The 21,621-nt window shown below is 42.9% G+C and overlaps 4 pseudogenes; all 4 read left to right on the forward strand.

The window, feature by feature from the left end:
* The first annotated feature begins 1,472 nt into the window (after positions 1-1,472).
* Positions 1,473-8,097, forward strand: LOC146184170 (serine/threonine-protein phosphatase 4 catalytic subunit B pseudogene; annotated as a pseudogene).
* A 79-nt stretch (positions 8,098-8,176) lies between these two features.
* On the forward strand, positions 8,177-8,960 carry LOC146184171 (serine/threonine-protein phosphatase 4 catalytic subunit pseudogene; annotated as a pseudogene).
* Positions 8,961-17,415: 8,455 nt separating this feature from the next.
* Positions 17,416-18,975, forward strand: LOC146184172 (serine/threonine-protein phosphatase 4 catalytic subunit B pseudogene; annotated as a pseudogene).
* A 928-nt stretch (positions 18,976-19,903) lies between these two features.
* Positions 19,904-20,687, forward strand: LOC146184173 (serine/threonine-protein phosphatase 4 catalytic subunit pseudogene; annotated as a pseudogene).
* Positions 20,688-21,621: the final 934 nt, after the last annotated feature.

Below are 21,621 nucleotides of genomic sequence, written 5' to 3' on the forward strand. Positions count from 1 at the left end.
TTGCAGAAGGTACCAGTACTACAGTTTGTGCTCAACATATTTTTCTTGAAAGCTATATCACTTGGTTAGCGCTAGTAACCATTAGTTCAGATTTGGCTTCTTTCATGTTCATCTTCCCCGTCCTCAATTACTGAATGTGTTCTCGTAGTATTATTTTTTTCAGCTGCTGCTGCTTGCTGCTACTGCTCGCCTGCAAGCCTGCCTGCCTGCCTGCATAGAGGCTTTCTCGTGCTTTTTTGCAGACATACTTATATTATTCAAACTGCTGGACGGCTGATATTTATCATTACTTGCAGCATTCAGATCAAAAGTATACAACTGCTCCTAAAAAAGAAACATTGATATTTTCTCTGCCAATTAGGGCGAATATTGATATCAAGCCAAGTACTGACTATGGTAATATTGGGGAACCGCAACAGCAGAAAATGAGTCGAATAAATTCAATCATGAACGTACACTTTTATTTATCATCTTTTTCGCACTGTCCTTGCTGTGGGCACCCCTAAGGGGTGTTGGAAAGCCGGTGTGGCACGTTGACACCACCATCCCAAGTGAAGCATGTGTACGTGCCCTCGATGCTGGCAACAATAGATAATGTTTCGATTCTTTTTAAAAAACATACAAAACCAAACTGCTCGTAAATGCGTTGTTTAGCCATTTAAGATGAAGGATGTGACGCTGTATTGAGCTTGAAATGGAATTCTTTCTCACCTATGCAGAGTTGCAAAAGTATTCAAAATATCGCACTTCTCAGTGCGAAAGTAAAAATAAATTGCTTTATAAATCTCCCACACTTCAAAAGTAAACATATTTTGAGTCACCGCTCAAACAAACGTCCATACTTCAGGCCGTAGCTGGAAATCCGCGTGATGTTCAAAATGCCAGTGGACGATGATGGTCCGATTTTGACTTCATGACACTAAAGCCATAAATACTAGCCCTGAGTGAAATCAATTTCTATGGCGTTATTGTGGAAGCATTTCATAAAGATAGCACGAATGTAAAAATCAAAGTTGAAAATAAAAATGCATGGCCGAGATTGTTAATATTGGTTTTCTTGCACGGCCAACAATCTGCATGACGCAGAAGACAAAGAGGTTCGAGAATTCAATTCCACCCTCATCCAAATTTACAAACATCCAAATTTTCGCTTCGTATGTTTTTTCGTTTCAATAACTTTTGTGATCTTAAATCTTATGTTTTTGTTTTGTTGACAATTACTTTATGCACTAATTCAGTATGTGTAGGACAATTGGCCGTCCACCAGAACAATGACCAAAACCCCATCGTGGGTATGTGCCATATATCAAGGCAGTAGAAGAAGAAGAACAACAAGAACGGCTGACCTACCATTACGAGGTTTTCGGTCTTACAGAAATCTGTCCAGCCGTGATCTACTCGGCAACGTGCTTCGGCTGCTTCCTGCCTCATATTTAGACCGGTAAGCAGATTTCAATCACACAGCAAAGAAAATGTGCGGAGGCATGGGTGACAGCACTAATCTGTACAGCCAGATCGAGCAACAGCGAAGGTGCGAATTCCTTATTGAGTTCGAGGACAAGTTAGTGTGCGCAAAGCCCGGGAAACTCTTATCAAATTGACTAACTTGCAGATGGTGGACTCACCAGTCAACGTATGTGGTGATATCCACGGCCAGTTTTATGACCTACAAGAACTGTTCGAAGTTGGTGGAGAGGTCCCCAGTAGCAACTACATCTTCATGGGAGACTTTGTCGACCAGAGCTTTCACAGTGTAGAGACATTTCGTTTGCTGCTAGCCATCAATTTACGCTACCCAGAACGCATCACACTGATCAGGGGAAACCACGACAGCCGACATGTTTCGATGCGGTGCGGCTTTTGTGATGAGTGGTTGCGAAATTACAATTGCCTTGTTGTGTGGCGTTGCTGCAGGGTCCTTGGACTACCTGCCTTTGTGTGCTGTCATCGATGGCAAAATTTTCTGCGTTCATGGAGGTCTGTCACCATCTATCCAAACTCTGGACTTCTGAGCCATGGACCGCAAGCAGGAGGTGCCCCTGTAGGGGGACCAAGTGTGACCTTCTTTGGTCAGACTCTGGAGGCAAACTAGGCTGGAAGGCGAGTCCCAGAGTGACTGGCTACCTCTTGGGAAGCGATGCGGTTACTCTATTCAACGCGACCAATCACATCGATATGATCTGCCACGCCCCCCAACTAGTAAAGGAAGCAGTTCAAAGCGACCACTACAGTAATCTGATTTCTTCTCTGATCTATTCCGGACGCCATGGTGTTAATAAAAACGCGGAGTTCTTTCCTGCACTCTGACGCCTTATTGTTTCTTCATAATTGATCTATTCCGGACACCATGGTGTTATTAAGACACGCAGATTTCTTTCCAGCACACTGCCGCCTTTTCTTGATCACATAATGTTGATGCTAACACCTGAAAGTGCCATATAGCGTAAGATGAGAATTAAGGGTTGCTTTTTTAGGGGAAGCGGGTGGGCCTTTATTGCAGAAGGTACCAGTACTACAGTTTGTGCTCAACATATTTTTCTTGAAAGCTATATCACTTGGATAGCGCTAGTAACCATTAGTTCAGATTTGGCTTCTTTCATGTTCATCTTCCCCGTCCTCAATTACTGAATGTGTTCTCGTAGTATTATTTTTTTCAGCTGCTGCTGCTTGCTGCTACTGCTCGCCTGCAAGCCTGCCTGCCTGCCTGCATAGAGGCTTTCTCGTGCTTTTTTGCAGACATACTTATATTATTCAAACTACTGGACGGCTGATATTTATCATTACTTGCAGCATTCAGATCAAAAGTATACTACTGCTCCTAAAAAAGAAAAATTGATATTTTCTCTGCCAATTAGGGCGAATATTGATATCAAGCCAAGTACTGACTATGGTAATATTGGGGAACCGCAACAGCAGAAAATGAGTCGGAATACAATCATGAACGTACACTTTTATTTATCATCTTTTTCGCACTGTCCTTGCTGTGGGCACCCCTAAGGGGTGTTGGAAAGCTGGTGTGGCACGTTGACACCACCATCCCAAGTGAAGCATGTGTACGTGCCCTCGATGCTGGCAACAATAGATAATGTTTCGATTCTTTTTAAAAAACATACAAAACCAAACTGCTCGTAAATGCGTTGTTTAGCCATTTAAGATGAAGGATGTGACGCTGTATTGAGCTTGAAATGGAATTCTTTCTCACCTGTGCAGAGTTGCAAAAGTATTTAAAATATCGCACTTCTCATTGCGAAAGCAAAAATAAATTGCTTTATAAATCTCCCACACTTCAAAAGTAAACATATTTTGAGTCACTGCTCAAACAAACGTCTATACTTCAGGCCGTAGCTGGAAATTCCGCGTGATCTTCAAAACGCCAGTGGACGATGATGGTCCGATTTTGTCTTCATGACACTAAAGCCATAAATACTAGCCCTGAGTGCAATCAATTTCTATGGCGTTATTGTGGGAGCATTTCATAATGATAGCACCATTGTAAAAATCTAAGTTGAAAATAAAAATGCATGGCCGAGATTGTTAATATTGGTTTTCTTGCACGGCCAACAATCTGCATGACGCAGAAGACAAAGAGGTTCGAGAATTCAATTCCACCCTCATCCAAATTTACAAACATCCAAATTTTCGCTTCGTATGTTTTTTCGTTTCAATAACTTTTGTGATCTTAAATTTTATGTTTTTGTTTTGTTGACAATTACTTTATGCACTATTTCAGTATGTGTAGGACAATTGGCCGTCCACCAGAACAATGACCAAACCCCCGTCGTGGTTATGTGCCATATATCAAGGCAGTAGAAGAAGAAGAACAACAAGAACGGCTGACCTACCATTACGACGTTTTCGTTATTCCAGAAATCTGTCCAGCCGTGATCTACTCGGCAACGTGCTCCGGCTGCTTCCAGTCTCATATTTAGACCGGTAAGTAGATTTCAATCACACCGCAAAGAAAATGTGCGGAGGCATGGGTGACAGCACTAATCCGTACAGCGAGATCGAGCAACAGCGAAGGTGCGAATTCCTTAATGAGTCCGAGGACAAGTTAGTGTGTGCAAAGCCCGGGAAACTCTTATCAAATTGACTAACTTGCAGATGCTGGACTCACCAGTCAACGTATGTGGTGATATCCACGGCCAGTTTTATGACCTGCAAGAACTGTTCAAAGTTGGTGGAGAGGTCCCCAGTAGCAACTACATCTTCCTGGGAGACTTTGACGACCAGAACTTTCACAGTGTAGAGACATTTCGTTTGCTGCTCGCCATCAATTTACGCTACCCAGAACGCACCACACTGATCAGGGGAAACCACGAGAGCCGACATGTTTCGATGCGGTGCGGCTTTTGTGATGAGTGGTTGCGAAATTATAATTGCCTTGTTGTGTGGCGTTGCTGCAGGGTCCTTGGACTACCTGCCTTTGTGTGCTGTCATCGATGGCAAGATTTTCTGCGTTCATGGAGGTCTGTCACCATCTATCCAAACTCTGGACTTCTGAGCCATGGACCGCAAGCAGGAGGTGCCCCTGTAGGGGGACCAAGTGTGACATTCGTTGGTGAGACTCTGGAGGCAAACTAGGCTGGAAGACGAGTCCCAGAGTGACTGGCTACCTCTTGGGAAGCGATGCGGTCACTCTATTCAACGCGACCAAACACATCGATATGATCTGCCACGCCCCCCAACTAGTAAAGGAAGCAGTTCAAAGCGACCACTACAGTAATCTCATTTCTTATCTGATCTAGTCCGGACGTCATGGTGATAATAAAAACGTAGAGTTCTTTCCTGCACTCTCATGCCTTATCGTTCATTGATAACTGATCTATTCCGGACACCATGGTGTTATTAAGACACGCAGATTTCTTTCCTGCACACTGCCGCCTTTTCTTGGTCACATAATTTTGATGCTAACACCTGAAAGTGCCATATAGCGTAAGATGAGAATTAGGGGTTGCTTTTTTAGGGGAAGCGGGTGGGCTTTTATTGCAGAAGGCACCTGCACTACAGTTTGTGCTCAACATATTTTTCTTGAAAGATATATCACTTGGATAGCGCTAGTAACCATTAGTTTAGAAGATTAGGCTTCTTTCATATTCATCTTCTCTGTCCTCAATTACTGAATATGTTCTCGTAGTATTATTTTTTTCAGCTGCTGCTGCTTGCTGCTACTGCTCGCCTGGAAGCCTGCAAGCCTGCGTGCCTGCCTGCATAGAGGCTTTCTCGTGCTTTTTTGCAGACATACTTATATTATTCAAACTGCTGGACGGCTGACATTTATCATTACTTGCAGCATTCAGATCAAAAGTATACAACTGCTCCTAAAAAAAGAAAAATTGATATTTTCTCTGCCAATTAGGGCGAATATTGAAATCAAGCCAAGTACTGAGTATGGTAATATTGGGGAACCGCAACAGCAGAAAATAAGAGTTGGAATAAATTCAATCATGAACGTACACTTTTATTTATCATCTTTTTCACACTGTCCTTGCTGTGGGCACCCCTAAGGGGTGTTGAAAAGCCGGTGTGGCACGTTGACACCACCACCCCAAGTGAAGCATGTGTACGTGCCCTCGATGCTGGCAACAATAGATAATGATTCGATTCTTTTTAAAAAACATACGAAACCAGTCTGCTCGTAAATGCGTTGTTTAGCCATTTAAGACGAAGGATGTGACGCTGTATTGAGCTTGAAATGGAATTCTTTCTCACCTGTGCAGAGTTGCGAAAGTATTCAAAATATCGCACTTATCAGTGCGAAAGTAAAAATAAATTGCTTTATAAATCTCCCACACTTCAAAAGTAAACATATTTTGAGTCACCGCTCAAACAAACGTCTATTATTAAGGCCGTAGCTGGAAATTCCACGTGATCTTCAAAATGCCAGTGGAAGATGATGGTCCGATTTTGACTTCATGACACTAAAGCCATAAATACTAGCCCTGAGTGAAATCAATTTCTATGGCGTTATTGTGGGAGCATTTGATAAAGATAGCACCAATGTAAAAATCTAAGTTGAAAATAAAAATGCATGGCCGAGATTGTTAATATTGGTTTTCTCGCACGGCAAACAATCTGCATGAGGCAGAAGACAAGGAGAGAGTCCTTGCAGAGTCCTTGGACTACCTGCCTTTGTGTGCTGCCATTGATGGCTAGATTTTCTGCGTTCATGGAGGTCTGTCACCATCTATCCAAACTCTGGACTTCTGTGCCATGGACCGCAAGCAGGAGGTGCCCCTGTAGGGGGACCAAGTGTGACCTTCTTTGGTCAGACTCTGGAGGAAAACTAGGCTGTAAGACGAGTCCAAGAGTGACTGGCTACCTCTTGGGAAGCGATGCGGTCACTCTATTCAACGCGACCAATCACATCGATATGATCTGCCACGCCCCCCAACTAGTAAAGGAAGCAGTTCAAAGCGACCACTACAGTAATCTGATTTCTTATCTGATCTAGTCCGGACGCCATGGTGTTAATAAAAACGCGGAGTTCTTTCCTGCACTCTGACGCCTTATTGTTTCTTCATAACTGATCTATTCCGGACACCATGGTGTTATTAAGAAACGCAGATTTCTTTCCTGCACACTGCCGCCTTTTCTTGATCACATAATTTTGATGCTAATACCTGAAAGTGCCATATAGCGTAAGATGAGAATTAGGGGTTGCTTTTTTAGGGGAAGCGGGTGGGCCTTTATTGCAGAAGGCACCTGCACTACAGATTGTGCTCAACATATTTTTCTTGAAAGATATATCACTTGGATAGCGCTAGTAACCATTAGTTTAGAAGATTAGGCTTCTTTCATATTCATCATCCCTGTCCTCAATTACTGAATGTGTTCTCGTTGTATTATTTTTTTCAGCTGCTGCTGCATGCTGCTACTGCTCGCCTGGAAGCCTGCAAGCCTGCCTGCCTGCCTGCATAGAGGCTTTCTCATGCTTTTTTGCAGACATACTTATATTATTCAAACTGCTGGACGGCTGACATTTATCATTACTTGCAGCATTCAGATCAAAAGTATACAACTGCTCCTAAAAAAGAAAAATTGATATTTTCTCTGCCAATTAGGGCGACTATTGAAATCAAGCCAAGTACTGACTATGGTAATATTGGGGAACCGCAACAGCAGAAAATAAGAGTTGGAATAAATTCAATCATGAACGTACACTTTTATTTATCATCTTTTTCACACTGTCCTTGCTGTGCGCACCCCTAAGGGGTGTTGAAGGCTGGTGTGGCACGTTGACACCACCACCCCAAGTGAAGCATGTGTACGTACCCTCGATGCTGGCAACAATAGATAAAGTTTCGATTCTTTTTAAAAAACATACGAAACCAAACTGCTCGTAAATGCGTTGTTTAGCCTTTTAAGACGAAGGATGTGACGCTGCATTGAGCTTGAAATGGAATTCTTTCTCACCTGTGCAGAGTTGCAAAATATTCAAAATATCGCACTTCTCAGTGCGAAAGTAAAAATAAATTGCTTCATAAATCTCCCACTCTTCAAAAGTAAACATATTTTGAGTCACCGCTCAAACAAACGTCTGTACTTCAGGCCGTAGCTGGAAATTCCGCGTGATCTTCAAAACACCAGTGGACGATGATGGTCCGATCTGGACTTCATGAAACTAAAGACATAAATACTAGCCCTGAATGCAATCAATTTCTATGGCGTTATTGTGGGAGCATTTCATAAAGATAGCACCAATGTAAAAATCTAAGTTGAAAATAAAAATGCATGGCCGAGATTGTTAATATTGGTTTTCTCGCACGGCCAACAATCTGCATGAGGCAGAAGACAAAGAGGTTCGAGAATTCAATTCCACCCTCATCCAAATTTACAAACATCCAAATTTTCGCTTAGTATTTTTTTTGGTTCAATAACTTTTGTGATCTTAAATCTTATGTTTTTGTTTTGTTGACAATTACTTTATGCACTAATTCAGTATGTGTAGGACAATTGGCCGTCCACCAGAACAATGACCAAAACAACGTCGTGGGTATATGCCATATATCAAGGCTGTAGAAGAAGAACAACAACAAGAACGGCTGACCTACCATTACGACGTTTTTGTTCTTCCAGAAATCTGTCCAGCCGTGATCTACTGGGCAACGTGCTCCGGCTGCTTCCAGTCTCATATTTAGACCGGTAAGTAGATTTCAATCAGACCGCAAAGAAAATGTGCGGAGGCATGGATGACAGCACTAATCTGTACAGCCAGATCGAGCAACAGCGAAGGTGCGAATTCCTTATTGAGTCCGAGGACAAGTTAGTGTGCGCAAAGCCCGGGAAACTCTTGTCAAATTGACTAACTTGCAGATGGTGGACTCACCAGTCAACGTATGTGGTGATATCCACGGCCAGTTTTATGACCTGCAAGAACTGTTCAAAGTTGGTGGAGAGGTCCCCAGTAGCAACTACATCTTCCTGGGAGACTTTGTCGACCAGAACTTTCATAGTGTAGAGACATTTCGTTTGCTGCTCGCCATCAATTTACGCTACCCAGAACGCATCACACTGATCAGGGGAAACCACGAGAGCCGACATGTTTCGATGCGGTGCGGCTTTTGTGATGAGTGGTTGCGAAATTATAATTGCCTTGTTGTGTGGCGTTGCTGCAGGGTCCTTGGACTACCTGCCTTTGTGTGCTGTCATCGATGGCAAGATTTTCTGCGTTCATGGAGGTCTGTCACCATCTATCCAAACTCTGGACTTCTGTGCCATGGACCGCAAGCAGGAGGTGCCCCTGTAGGGGGACCAAGTGTGACCTTCTTTGGTCAGACTCTGGAGGCAAACTAGGCTGTAAGACGAGTCCAAGAGTGACTGGCTACCTCTTGGGAAGCGATGCGGTCACTCTATTCAACGCGACCAATCACATTGATATGATCTGCCACGCCCCCCAACTAGAAAAGGAAGCAGTTCAAAGCGACCACTACAGTAATCTGATTTCTTATCTGATCTAGTCCGGACGCCATGGTGTTAATAAAAACGTGGAGTTCTTTCCTGCACTCTGACGCCTTATTGTTTCTTCATAACTGATCTATTCCGGACACCATGGTGTTATTAAGAAACGCAGATTTCTTTCCTGCACACTGCCGCCTTTTCTTGATCACATAATTTTGATGCTAATACCTGAAAGTGCCATATAGCGTAAGATGAGAATTAGGGGTTGCTTTTTTAGGGGAAGCGGGTGGGCCTTTATTGCAGAAGGTACCAGTACTACAGTTCGTGCTCAACATATTTTTCTTGAAAGATATATCACTTGGATAGCGCTAGTAACCATTAGTTTACAAGATTAGGCTTCTTTCATATTCATCTTCCCTGTCCTCAATTACTGAATGTGTTCTCGTAGTATTATTTTTTTCAGCTGCTGCTGCTGCTTGCTGCTACTGCTCGCCTGGAAGCCTGCAAGCCTGCGTGCCTGCCTGCATAGAGGCTTTCTCGTGCTTTTTTGCAGACATACTTATATTATTCAAACTGCTGGACGGCTGACATTTATCATTACTTGCAGCATTCAGATCAAAAGTATACAACTGCTCCTAAAAAAGAAAAATTGATATTTTCTCTGCCAATTAGGGCGACTATTGAAATCAAGCCAAGTACTGACTATGGTAATATTGGGGAACCGCAACAGCAGAAAATAAGAGTTGGAATAAATTCAATCATGAACGTACACTTTAATTTATCATCTTTTTCACACTGTCCTTGCTGTGCGCACCCCTAAGGGGTGTTGAAGGCTGGTGTGGCACGTTGGCACCACCACCCCAAGTGAAGCATGTGTACGTACCCTCGATGCTGGCAACAATAGATAAAGTTTCGATTCTTTTTAAAAAACATACGAAACCAAACTGCTCGTAAATGCGTTGTTTAGCCTTTTAAGACGAAGGATGTGACGCTGCATTGAGCTTGAAATGGAATTCTTTCTCACCTGTGCAGAGTTGCAAAATATTCAAAATATCGCACTTCTCAGTGCGAAAGTAAAAATAAATTGCTTCATAAATCTCCCACTCTTCAAAAGTAAACATATTTTGAGTCACCGCTCAAACAAACGTCTGTACTTCAGGCCGTAGCTGGAAATTCCGCGTGATCTTCAAAACACCAGTGGACGATGATGGTCCGATCTGGACTTCATGAAACTAAAGACATAAATACTAGCCCTGAATGCAATCAATTTCTATGGCGTTATTGTGGGAGCATTTCATAAAGATAGCACCAATGTAAAAATCTAAGTTGAAAATAAAAATGCATGGCCGAGATTGTTAATATTGGTTTTCTCGCACGGCCAACAATCTGCATGAGGCAGAAGACAAAGAGGTTCGAGAATTCAATTCCACCCTCATCCAAATTTACAAACATCCAAATTTTCGCTTAGTATTTTTTTTTGGTTCAATAACTTTTGTGATCTTAAATCTTATGTTTTTGTTTTGTTGACAATTACTTTATGCACTAATTCAGTATGTGTAGGACAATTGGCCGTCCACCAGAACAATGACCAAAACCCCGTCGTGGGTATATGCCATATATCAAGGCAGTAGAAGAAGAAGAACAACAAGAACGGCTGACCTACCATTACGACGTTTTCGTTCTTCCAGAAATCTGTCCAGCCGTGATCTACTGGGCAACGTGCTCCGGCTGCTTCCAGTCTCATATTTAGACCGGTAAGTAGATTTCAATCAGACCGCAAAGAAAATGTGCGGAGGCATGGATGACAGCACTAATCTGTACAGCCAGATCGAGCAACAGCGAAGGTGCGAATTCCTTATTGAGTCCGAGGACAAGTTAGTGTGCGCAAAGCCCGGGAAACTCTTATCAAATTGACTAACTTGCAGATGGTGGACTCACCAGTCAACGTATGTGGTGATATCCACGGCCAGTTTTATGACCTGCAAGAACTGTTCAAAGTTGGTGGAGAGGTCCCCAGTAGCAACTACATCTTCCTGGGAGACTTTGTCGACCAGAACTTTCATAGTGTAGAGACATTTCGTTTGCTGCTCGCCATCAATTTACGCTACCCAGAACGCATCAGACTGATCAGGGGAAACCACGAGAGCCGACATGTTTCGATGCGGTGCGGCTTTTGTGATGAGTGGTTGCGAAATTATAATTGCCTTGTTGTGTGGCGTTGCTGCAGGGTCCTTGGACTACCTGCCTTTGTGTGCTGTCATCGATGGCAAGATTTTCTGCGTTCATGGAGGTCTGTCACCATCTATCCAAACTCTGGTCTTCTGAGCCATGGACCGCAAGCAGGAGGTGCCCCTGTAGGGGGACCAAGTGTGACCTTCTTTGGTCAGACTCTGGAGGCAAACTAGGCTGTAAGACGAGTCCAAGAGTGACTGGCTACCTCTTGGGAAGCGATGCGGTCACTCTATTCAACGCGACCAATCACATCGATATGATCTGCCACGCCCCCCAACTAGTAAAGGAAGCAGTTCAAAGCGACCACTACAGTAATCTGATTTCTTATCTGATCTAGTCCGGACGCCATGGTGTTAATAAAACGCGGAGTTCTTTCCTGCACTCTGACGCCTTATTGTTTCTTCATAACTGATCTATTCCGGACACCATGGTGTTATTAAGAAACGCAGATTTCTTCCCTGCACACTGCCGCCTTTTTTTGATCACATAACTTTGATGCTAACACCTGAAAGTGCCATATATCGTAAGATGAGAATTAAGGGTTGCTTTTTTAGGGAAGCGGGTGGGCCTTAATTGCAGAAGGTACCTGTACTACAGTTCGTGTTCAACATATTAATCTTGAAAGATATATCACTTGGATGGCGCTAGTAACCATTAGTTTAGAAGATTAGGTTTCTTTCATATTCATCTTCCCCGTCCTCAATTACTGAATGTGTTCTCGTAGTATTATTTTTTTTTCAGCTGCTGCTGCTTGCTGCTACTGCTCGCCTGCAAGCCTACAAGCCTGCCTGCCTGCCTGCATAGAGGCTTTCTCGTGCATTTTTGCAGTCATAATTATATTATTCAAACTGCTGGACGGCTGACATCTATCATTACTTGCAGCATTCAGATCAAAAGTATACAACTGCTCTTAAAAAAAGAAAAATTGATATTTTCTCTGTCAATTAGGGTGAATATTGAAATCAAGCCAAGTATTGACTATGGTAATATTGGGGAACCGCAACAGCAGAAAATAAGAGTTGGAATAAATTCAATCATGAACGTACACTTTTATTTATCATCTTTTTCACACTGTCCTTGCTGTGGGCCCCCCTAAGGGGTGTTGAAAAGCCGGTGTGGCACGTTGACTCCACCACCCAAAGTGAAGCATGTGTACGTGCCCTCGATGCTGGCAACAATAGATAATGATTCGATTCTTTTTAAAAAACATACGAAACCAGACTGCTCGTAAATGCGTTGTTTAGCCATTTAAGACGAAGGATGTGACGCTGTATTGAGCTTGAAATGGAATTCTTTCTCACCTGTGCAGAGTTGCACAAGTATTCAAAATATCGCACTTCTCAGTGCGAAAGTAAAAATAAATTGCTTTATAAATCTCCCACACTTCAAAAGTAAACATATTTTGAGTCACCGCTCAAACAAACGTCTATTATTAAGGCCGTAGCTGGAAATTCCGCGTGATCTTCAAAATGCCAGTGGAAGATGATGGTCCGATTTTGACTTCATGACACTAAAGCCATAAATACTAGCCCTGAGTGAAATCAATTTCTATGGCGTTATTGTGGGAGCATTTGATAAAGATAGCACCAATGTAAAAATCTAAGTTGAAAATAAAAATGCATGGCTGAGATTGTTAATATTGGTTTTCTCGCACGGCAAACAATCTGCATGAGGCAGAAGACAAGGAGAGAGTCCTTGCAGAGTCCTTGGACTACCTGCCTTTGTGTGCTGCCATTGATGGCTAGATTTTCTGCGTTCATGGAGGTCTGTCACCATCTATCCAAACTCTGGACTTCTGTGCCATGGACCGCAAGCAGGAGGTGCCCCTGTAGGGGGACCAAGTGTGACCTTCTTTGGTCAGACTCTGGAGGCAAACTAGGCTGTAAGACGAGTTCAAGAGTGACTGGCTACCTCTTGGGAAGCGATGCGGTCACTCTATTCAACGCGACCAATCACATCGATATGATCTGCCACGCCCCCCAACTAGTAAAGGAAGCAGTTCAAAGCGACTACTACAGTAATCTGATTTCTTATCTGATCTAGTCCGGACGAAATGGTGTTAATAAAAACGCGGAGTTCTTTCCTGCACTCTGACGCCTTATTGTTTCTTCATAACTGATCTATTCCGGACACCATGGTGTTATTAAGAAACGCAGATTTCTTTCCTGCACACTCCCGCCTTTTCTTGATCACATAATTTTGATGCTAATACCTGAAAGTGCCATATAGCGTAAGATGAGAATTAGGGGTTGCTTTTTTAGGGGAAGCGGGTGGGCCTTTATTGCAGAAGGCACCTGCACTACAGTTTGTGCTCAACATATTTTTCTTGAAAGATATATCACTTGGATAGCGCTAGTAACCATTAGTTTAGAAGATTAGGCTTCTTTCATATTCATCTTCCCTGTCCTCAATTACTGAATGTGTTCTCGTAGTATTATTTTTTTCAGCTGCTGCTGCTTGCTGCTACTGCTCGCCTGGAAGCCTGCAAGCCTGCGTGCCTGCCTGCATAGAGGCTTTCTCGTGCATTTTTGCAGTCATAATTATATTATTCAAACTGCTGGACGGCTGACATCTATCATTACTTGCAGCATTCAGATCAAAAGTATGCAACTGCTCTTAAAAAAAGAAAAATTGATATTTTCTCTGCCAATTAGGGAGAATATTGAAATCAAGCCAAGTATTGACTATGGTAATATTGGGGAACCGCAACAGCAGAAAATAAGAGTTGGAATAAATTCAATCATGAACGTACACTTTTATTTATCATCTTTTTCACACTGTCCTTGCTGTGCGCACCCCTAAGGGGTGTTGAAGGCTGGTGTGGCACGTTGACACCACCACCCCAAGTGAAGCATGTGTACGTACCCTCGATGCTGGCAACAATAGATAAAGTTTCGATTCTTTTTAAAAAACATACGAAACCAAACTGCTCGTAAATGCGTTGTTTAGCCTTTTAAGACGAAGGATGTGACGCTGCATTGAGCTTGAAATGGAATTCTTTCTCACCTGTGCAGAGTTGCAAAATATTCAAAATATCGCACTTCTCAGTGCGAAAGTAAAAATAAATTGCTTCATAAATCTCCCACTCTTCAAAAGTAAACATATTTTGAGTCACCGCTCAAACAAACGTCTGTACTTCAGGCCATAGCTGGAAATTCCGCGTGATCTTCAAAACACCAGTGCACGATGATGGTCCGATCTGGACTTCATGAAACTAAAGACATAAATACTAGCCCTGAATGCAATCAATTTCTATGGCGTTATTGTGGGAGCATTTCATAAAGATAGCACCAATGTAAAAATCTAAGTTGAAAATAAAAATGCATGGCCGAGATTGTTAATATTGGTTTTCTCGCACGGCCAACAATCTGCATGAGGCAGAAGACAAAGAGGTTCGAGAATTCAATTCCACCCTCATCCAAATTTACAAACATCCAAATTTTCGCTTAGTATTTTTTTTGGTTCAATAACTTTTGTGATCTTAAATCTTATGTTTTTGTTTTGTTGACAATTACTTTATGCACTAATTCAGTATGTGTAGGACAATTGGCCGTCCACCAGAACAATGACCAAAACCCCGTCGTGGGTATATGCCATATATCAAGGCAGTAGAAGAAGAACAACAAGAACGGCTGACCTACCATTACGACGTTTTCGTTCTTCCAGAAATCTGTCCAGCCGTGATCTACTGGGCAACGTGCTCCGGCTGCTTCCAGTCTCATATTTAGACCGGTAAGTAGATTTCAATCAGACCGCAAAGAAAATGTGCGGAGGCATGGATGACAGCACTAATCTGTACAGCCAGATCGAGCAACAGCGAAGGTGCGAATTCCTTATTGAGTCCGAGGACAAGTTAGTGTGCGCAAAGCCCGGGAAACTCTTATCAAATTGACTAACTTGCAGATGGTGGACTCACCAGTCAACGTATGTGGTGATATCCACGGCCAGTTTTATGACCTGCAAGAACTGTTCAAAGTTGGTGGAGAGGTCCCCAGTAGCAACTACATCTTCCTGGGAGACTTTGTCGACCAGAACTTTCATAGCGTAGAGACATTTCGTTTGCTGCTCGCCATCAATTTACGCTACCCAGAACGCATCACACTGATCAGGGGAAACCACGAGAGCCGACATGTTTCGATGCGGTGCGGCTTTTGTGATGAGTGGTTGCGAAATTATAATTGCCTTGTTGTGTGGCGTTGCTGCAGGGTCCTTGGACTACCTGCCTTTGTGTGCTGTCATCGATGGCAAGATTTTCTGCGTTCATGGAGGTCTGTCACCATCTATCCAAACTCTGGTCTTCTGAGCCATGGACCGCAAGCAGGAGGTGCCCCTGTAGGGGGACCAAGTGTGACCTTCTTTGGTCAGACTCTGGAGGCAAACTAGGCTGTAAGACGAGTCCAAGAGTGACTTGCTACCTCTTGGGAAGCGATGCGGTCACTCTATTCAACGCGACCAATCACATCGATATGATCTGCCACGCCCCCCAACTAGTAAAGGAAGCAGTTCAAAGCGACCACTACAGTAATCTGATTTCTTATCTGATCTAGTCCGGACGCCATGGTGTTAATAAAAACGCGGAGTTCTTTCCTGCACTCTGACGCCTTATTGTTTCTTCATAACTGATCTATTCCGGACACCATGGTGTTATTGAGAAACGCAGATTTCTTCCCTGCACACTGCCGCCTTTTTTTGATCACATAACTTTGATGCTAACACCTGAAAGTGCCATATATCGTAAGATAAGAATTAAGGGTTGCTTTTTTAGGGGAGCGGGTGGGCCTTAATTGCAGAAGGTACCTGTACTACAGTTCGTGTTCAACATATTATTCTTGAAAGATATATCACTTGGATGGCGCTAGTAACCATTAGTTTAGAAGATTAGGTTTCTTTCATATTCATCTTCCCCGTCCTCAATTACTGAATGTGTTCTCGTAGTATTATTTTTTTTCAGCTGCTGCTGCTTGCTGCTACTGCTCGCCTGCAAGCCTACAAGCCTGCCTGCCTGCCTGCATAGAGGCCTTCTCGTGCATTTTTGCAGTCATAATTATATTATTCAAACTGCTGGACGGCTGACATCTATCATTACTTGCAGCATTCAGATCAAAAGTATACAACTGCTCTTAAAAAAAGAAAAATTGATATTTTCTCTGTCAATTAGGGTGAATATTGAAATCAAGCCAAGTATTGACTATGGTAATATTGGGGAACCGCAACAGCAGAAAATAAGAGTTGGAATAAATTCAATCATGAACGTACACTTTTATTTATCATCTTTTTCACACTGTCCTTGCTGTGGGCCCCCCTAAGGGGTGTTGAAAAGCCGGTGTGGCACGTTGACTCCACCACCCAAAGTGAAGCATGTGTACGTGCCCTCGATGCTGGCAACAATAGATAATGATTCGATTCTTTTTAAAAAACATACGAAACCAGACTGCTCGTAAATGCGTTGTTTAGCCATTTAAGACGAAGGATGTGACGCTGTATTGAGCTTGAAATGGAATTCTTTCTCACCTGTGCAGAGTTGCAAAAGTATTCAAAATATCGCACTTCTCAGTGCGAAAGTAAAAATAAATTGCTTTATAAATCTCCCACACTTCAAAAGTAAACATATTTTGAGTCACCGCTCAAACAAATGTCTACACTTCAGGCCGTAGCTGGAAATTCCGCGTAATGTTCAAAATGCCAGTGGACGATGATGGTCCGATTTTGACTTCATGACACTAAAGCCATAAATACTAGCCCTGAGTGAAATCAATTTCTATGGCGTTATTGTGGGAGCATTTCATAAAGATAGCACGAATGTAAAAATCAAAGTTGAAAATAAAAATGCATGGCCGAGATTGTTAATATTGGTTTTCTTGCACGGCCAACAATCTGCATGACGCAGAAGACAAAGAGGTTCGAGAATTCAATTCCACCCTCATCCAAATTTACAAACATCCAAATTTTCGCTTCTTATGTTTTTTCGTTTCAATAACTTTTGTGATCTTAAATCTTATGTTTTTGTTTTGTTGACAATTACTTTATGCACTAATTCAGTATGTGTAGGACAATTGGCCGTCCACCAGAACAATGACCAAAACCCCATCGTGGGTATGTGCCATATATCAAGGCAGTAGAAGAAGAACAACAAGAACGGCTGACCTACCATTACGAGGTTTTCGGTCTTCCAGAAATCTGTCCAGCCGTGATCTACTCGGCAACGTGCTTCGGCTGCTTCCTGCCTCATATTTAAACCGGTAAGCAGATTTCAATCACACAGCAAAGAAAATGTGCGGAGGCATGGGTGACAGCACTAATCTGTACAGCCAGATCGAGCAACAGCGAAGGTGCGAATTCCTTATTGAGTTCGAGGACAAGTTAGTGTGCGCAAAGCCCGGGAAACTCTTATCAAATTGACTAACTTGCAGATGGTGGACTCACCAGTCAACGTATGTGGTGATATCCACGGCCAGTTTTATGACCTACAAGAACTGTTCGAAGTTGGTGGAGAGGTCCCCAGTAGCAACTACATCTTCATGGGAGACTTTGTCGACCAGAGCTTTCACAGTGTAGAGACATTTCGTTTGCTGCTAGCCATCAATTTACGCTACCCAGAACGCATCACACTGATCAGGGGAAACCACGACAGCCGACATGTTTCGATGCGGTGCGGCTTTTGTGATGAGTGGTTGCGAAATTACAATTGCCTTGTTGTGTGGCGTTGCTGCAGGGTCCTTGGACTACCTGCCTTTGTGTGCTGTCATCGATGGCAAAATTTTCTGCGTTCATGGAGGTCTGTCACCATCTATCCAAACTCTGGACTTCTGTGCCATGGACCGCAAGCAGGAGGTGCCCCTGTAGGGGGACCAAGTGTGACCTTCTTTGGTCAGACTCTGGAGGCAAACTAGGCTGTAAGACGAGTCCAAGAGTGACTGGCTACCTCTTGGGAAGCGTTGCGGTCACTCTATTCAACGCGACCAATCACATCGATATGATCTGCCACGCCCCCCAACTAGTAAAGGAAGCAGTTCAAAGCGACCACTACAGTAATCTGATTTCTTATCTGATCTAGTCCGGACGCCATGGTGTTAATAAAAACGCGGAGTTCTTTCCTGCACTCTGACGCCTTATTGTTTCTTCATAACTGATCTATTCCGGACACCATGGTGTTATTAAGAAACGCAGATTTCTTTCCTGCACACTGCCGCCTTTTCTTGATCACATAATTTTGATGCTAATACCTGAAAGTGCCATATAGCGTAAGATGAGAATTAGGGGTTGCTTTTTTAGGGGAAGCGGGTGGGCCTTTATTGCAGAAGGCACCTGCACTACAGATTGTGCTCAACATATTTTTCTTGAAAGATATATCACTTGGATAGCGCTAGTAACCATTAGTTTAGAAGATTAGGCTTCTTTCATATTCATCTTCCCTGTCCTCAATTACTGAATGTGTTCTCGTTGTATTATTTTTTTCAGCTGCTGCTGCATGCTGCTACTGCTCGCCTGGAAGCCTGCAAGCCTGCCTGCCTGCCTGCATAGAGGCTTTCTCATGCTTTTTTGCAGACATACTTATATTATTCAAACTGCTGGACGGCTGACATTTATCATTACTTGCAGCATTCAGATCAAAAGTATACAACTGCTCCTAAAAAAGAAAAATTGATATTTTTTCTGCCAATTAGGGCGACTATTGAAATCAAGCCAAGTACTGACTATGGTAATATTGGGGAACCGCAACAGCAGAAAATAAGAGTTGGAATAAATTCAATCATGAACGTACACTTTTATTTATCATCTTTTTCACACTGTCCTTGCTGTGCGCACCCCTAAGGGATGTTGAAGGCTGGTGTGGCACGTTGACACCACCACCCCAAGTGAAGCATGTGTACGTACCCTCGATGCTGGCAACAATAGATAAAGTTTCGATTCTTTTTAAAAAACATACGAAACCAAACTGCTCGTAAATGCGTTGTTTAGACTTTTAAGACGAAGGATGTGACGCTGCATTGAGCTTGAAATGGAATTCTTTCTCACCTGTGCAGAGTTGCAAAATATTCAAAATATCGCACTTCTCAGTGCGAAAGTAAAAATAAATTGCTTCATAAATCTCCCACTCTTCAAAAGTAAACATATTTTGAGTCACCGCTCAAACAAACGTCTGTACTTCAGGCCGTAGCTGGAAATTCCGCGTGATCTTCAAAACACCAGTGGACGATGATGGTCCGATCTGGACTTCATGAAACTAAAGACATAAATACTAGCCCTGAATGCAATCAATTTCTATGGCGTTATTGTGGGAGCATTTCATAAAGATAGCACCAATGTAAAAATCTAAGTTGAAAATAAAAATGCATGGCCGAGATTGTTAATATTGGTTTTCTCGCACGGCCAACAATCTGCATGAGGCAGAAGACAAAGAGGTTCGAGAATTCAATTCCACCCTCATCCAAATTTACAAACATCCAAATTTTCGCTTAGTATTTTTTTTGGTTCAATAACTTTTGTGATCTTAAATCTTATGTTTTTGTTTTGTTGACAATTACTTTATGCACTAATTCAGTATGTGTAGGACAATTGGCCGTCCACCAGAACAATGACCAAAACCCCGTCGTGGGTATATGCCATATATCAAGGCAGTAGAAGAACAACAAGAACGGCTGACCTACCATTTCGACGTTTTCGTTCTTCCAGAAATCTGTCCAGCCGTGATCTACTGGGCAACGTGCTCCGGCTGCTTCCAGTCTCATATTTAGACCGGTAAGTAGATTTCAATCAGACCGCAAAGAAAATGTGCGGAGGCATGGATGACAGCACTAATCTGTACAGCCAGATCGAGCAAAAGCGAAGGTGCGAATTCCTTATTGAGTCCGAGGACAAGTTAGTGTGCGCAAAGCCCGGGAAACTCTTATCAAATTGACTAACTTGCAGATGGTGGACTCACCAGTCAACGTATGTGGTGATATCCACGGCCAGTTTTATGACCTGCAAGAACTGTTCAAAGTTGGTGGAGAGGTCCCCAGTAGCAACTACATCTTCCTGGGAGACTTTGTCGACCAGAACTTTCATAGTGTAGAGACATTTCGTTTGCTGCTCGCCATCAATTTACGCTACCTAGAACGCATCACACTGATCAGGGGAAACCACGAGAGCCGACATGTTTCGATGCGGTGCGGCTTTTGTGATGAGTGGTTGCGAAATTATAATTGCCTTGTTGTGTGGCGTTGCTGCAGGGTCCTTGGACTACCTGCCTTTGTGTGCTGTCATCGATGGCAAGATTTTCTGCGTTCATGGAGGTCTGTCACCATCTATCCAAACTCTGGTCTTCTGAGCCATGGACCGCAAGCAGGAGGTGCCCCTGTAGAGGGACCAAGTGTGACCTTCTTTGGTCAGACTCTGGAGGCAAACTAGGCTGTAAGACGAGTCCAAGAGTGACTGGCTACCTCTTGGGAAGCGATGCGGTCACTCTATTCAACGCGACCAATCACATCGATATGATCTGCCACGCCCCCCAACTAGTAAAGGAAGCAGTTCAAAGCGACCACTACAGTAATCTGATTTCTTATCTGATCTAGTCCGGACGCCATGGTGTTAATAAAAACGAGGAGTTCTTTCCTGCACTCTGACGCCTTATTGTTTCTTCATAACTGATCTATTCCGGACACCATGGTGTTATTAAGAAACGCAGATTTCTTCCCTGCACACTGCCGCCTTTTTTTGATCACATAACTTTGATGCTAACACCTGAAAGTGTTATATATCGTAAGATGAGAATTAAGGGTTGCTTTTTTAGGGAAGCGGGTGGGCCTTAATTGCAGAAGGTACCTGTACTACAGTTCGTGCTCAACATATTATTCTTGAAAGATATATCACTTGGATGGCGCTAGTAACCATTAGTTTAGAAGATTAGGTTTCTTTCATATTCATCTTCCCCGTCCTCAATTACTGAATGTGTTCTCGTAGTATTATTTTTTTTTCAGCTGCTGCTGCTTGCTGCTACTGCTCGCCTGCAAGCCTACAAGCCTGCCTGCCTGCCTGCATAGAGGCTTTCTCGTGCATTTTTGCAGTCATAATTATATTATTCAAACTGCTGGACGGCTGACATCTATCATTACTTGCAGCATTCAGATCAAAAGTATACAACTGCTCTTAAAAAAAGAAAAATTGATATTTTCTCTGTCAATTAGGGTGAATATTGAAATCAAGCCAAGTATTGACTATGGTAATATTGGGGAACCGCAACAGCAGAAAATAAGAGTTGGAATAAATTCAATCATGAACGTACACTTTTATTTATCATCTTTTTCACACTGTCCTTGCTGTGGGCCCCCCTAAGGGGTGTTGAAAAGCCGGTGTGGCACGTTGACTCCACCACCCAAAGTGAAGCATGTGTACGTGCCCTCGATGCTGGCAACAATAGATAATGATTCGATTCTTTTTAAAAAACATACGAAACCAGACTGCTCGTAAATGCGTTGTTTAGCCATTTAAGACGAAGGATGTGACGCT

The sequence above is a fragment of the Amblyomma maculatum genome, chromosome 7 (assembly GCF_055883805.1).
Source record: "Amblyomma maculatum isolate TAMU_Amacu chromosome 7, ASM5588380v1, whole genome shotgun sequence".
Lineage (NCBI taxonomy): Eukaryota > Metazoa > Arthropoda > Arachnida > Ixodida > Ixodidae > Amblyomma > Amblyomma maculatum.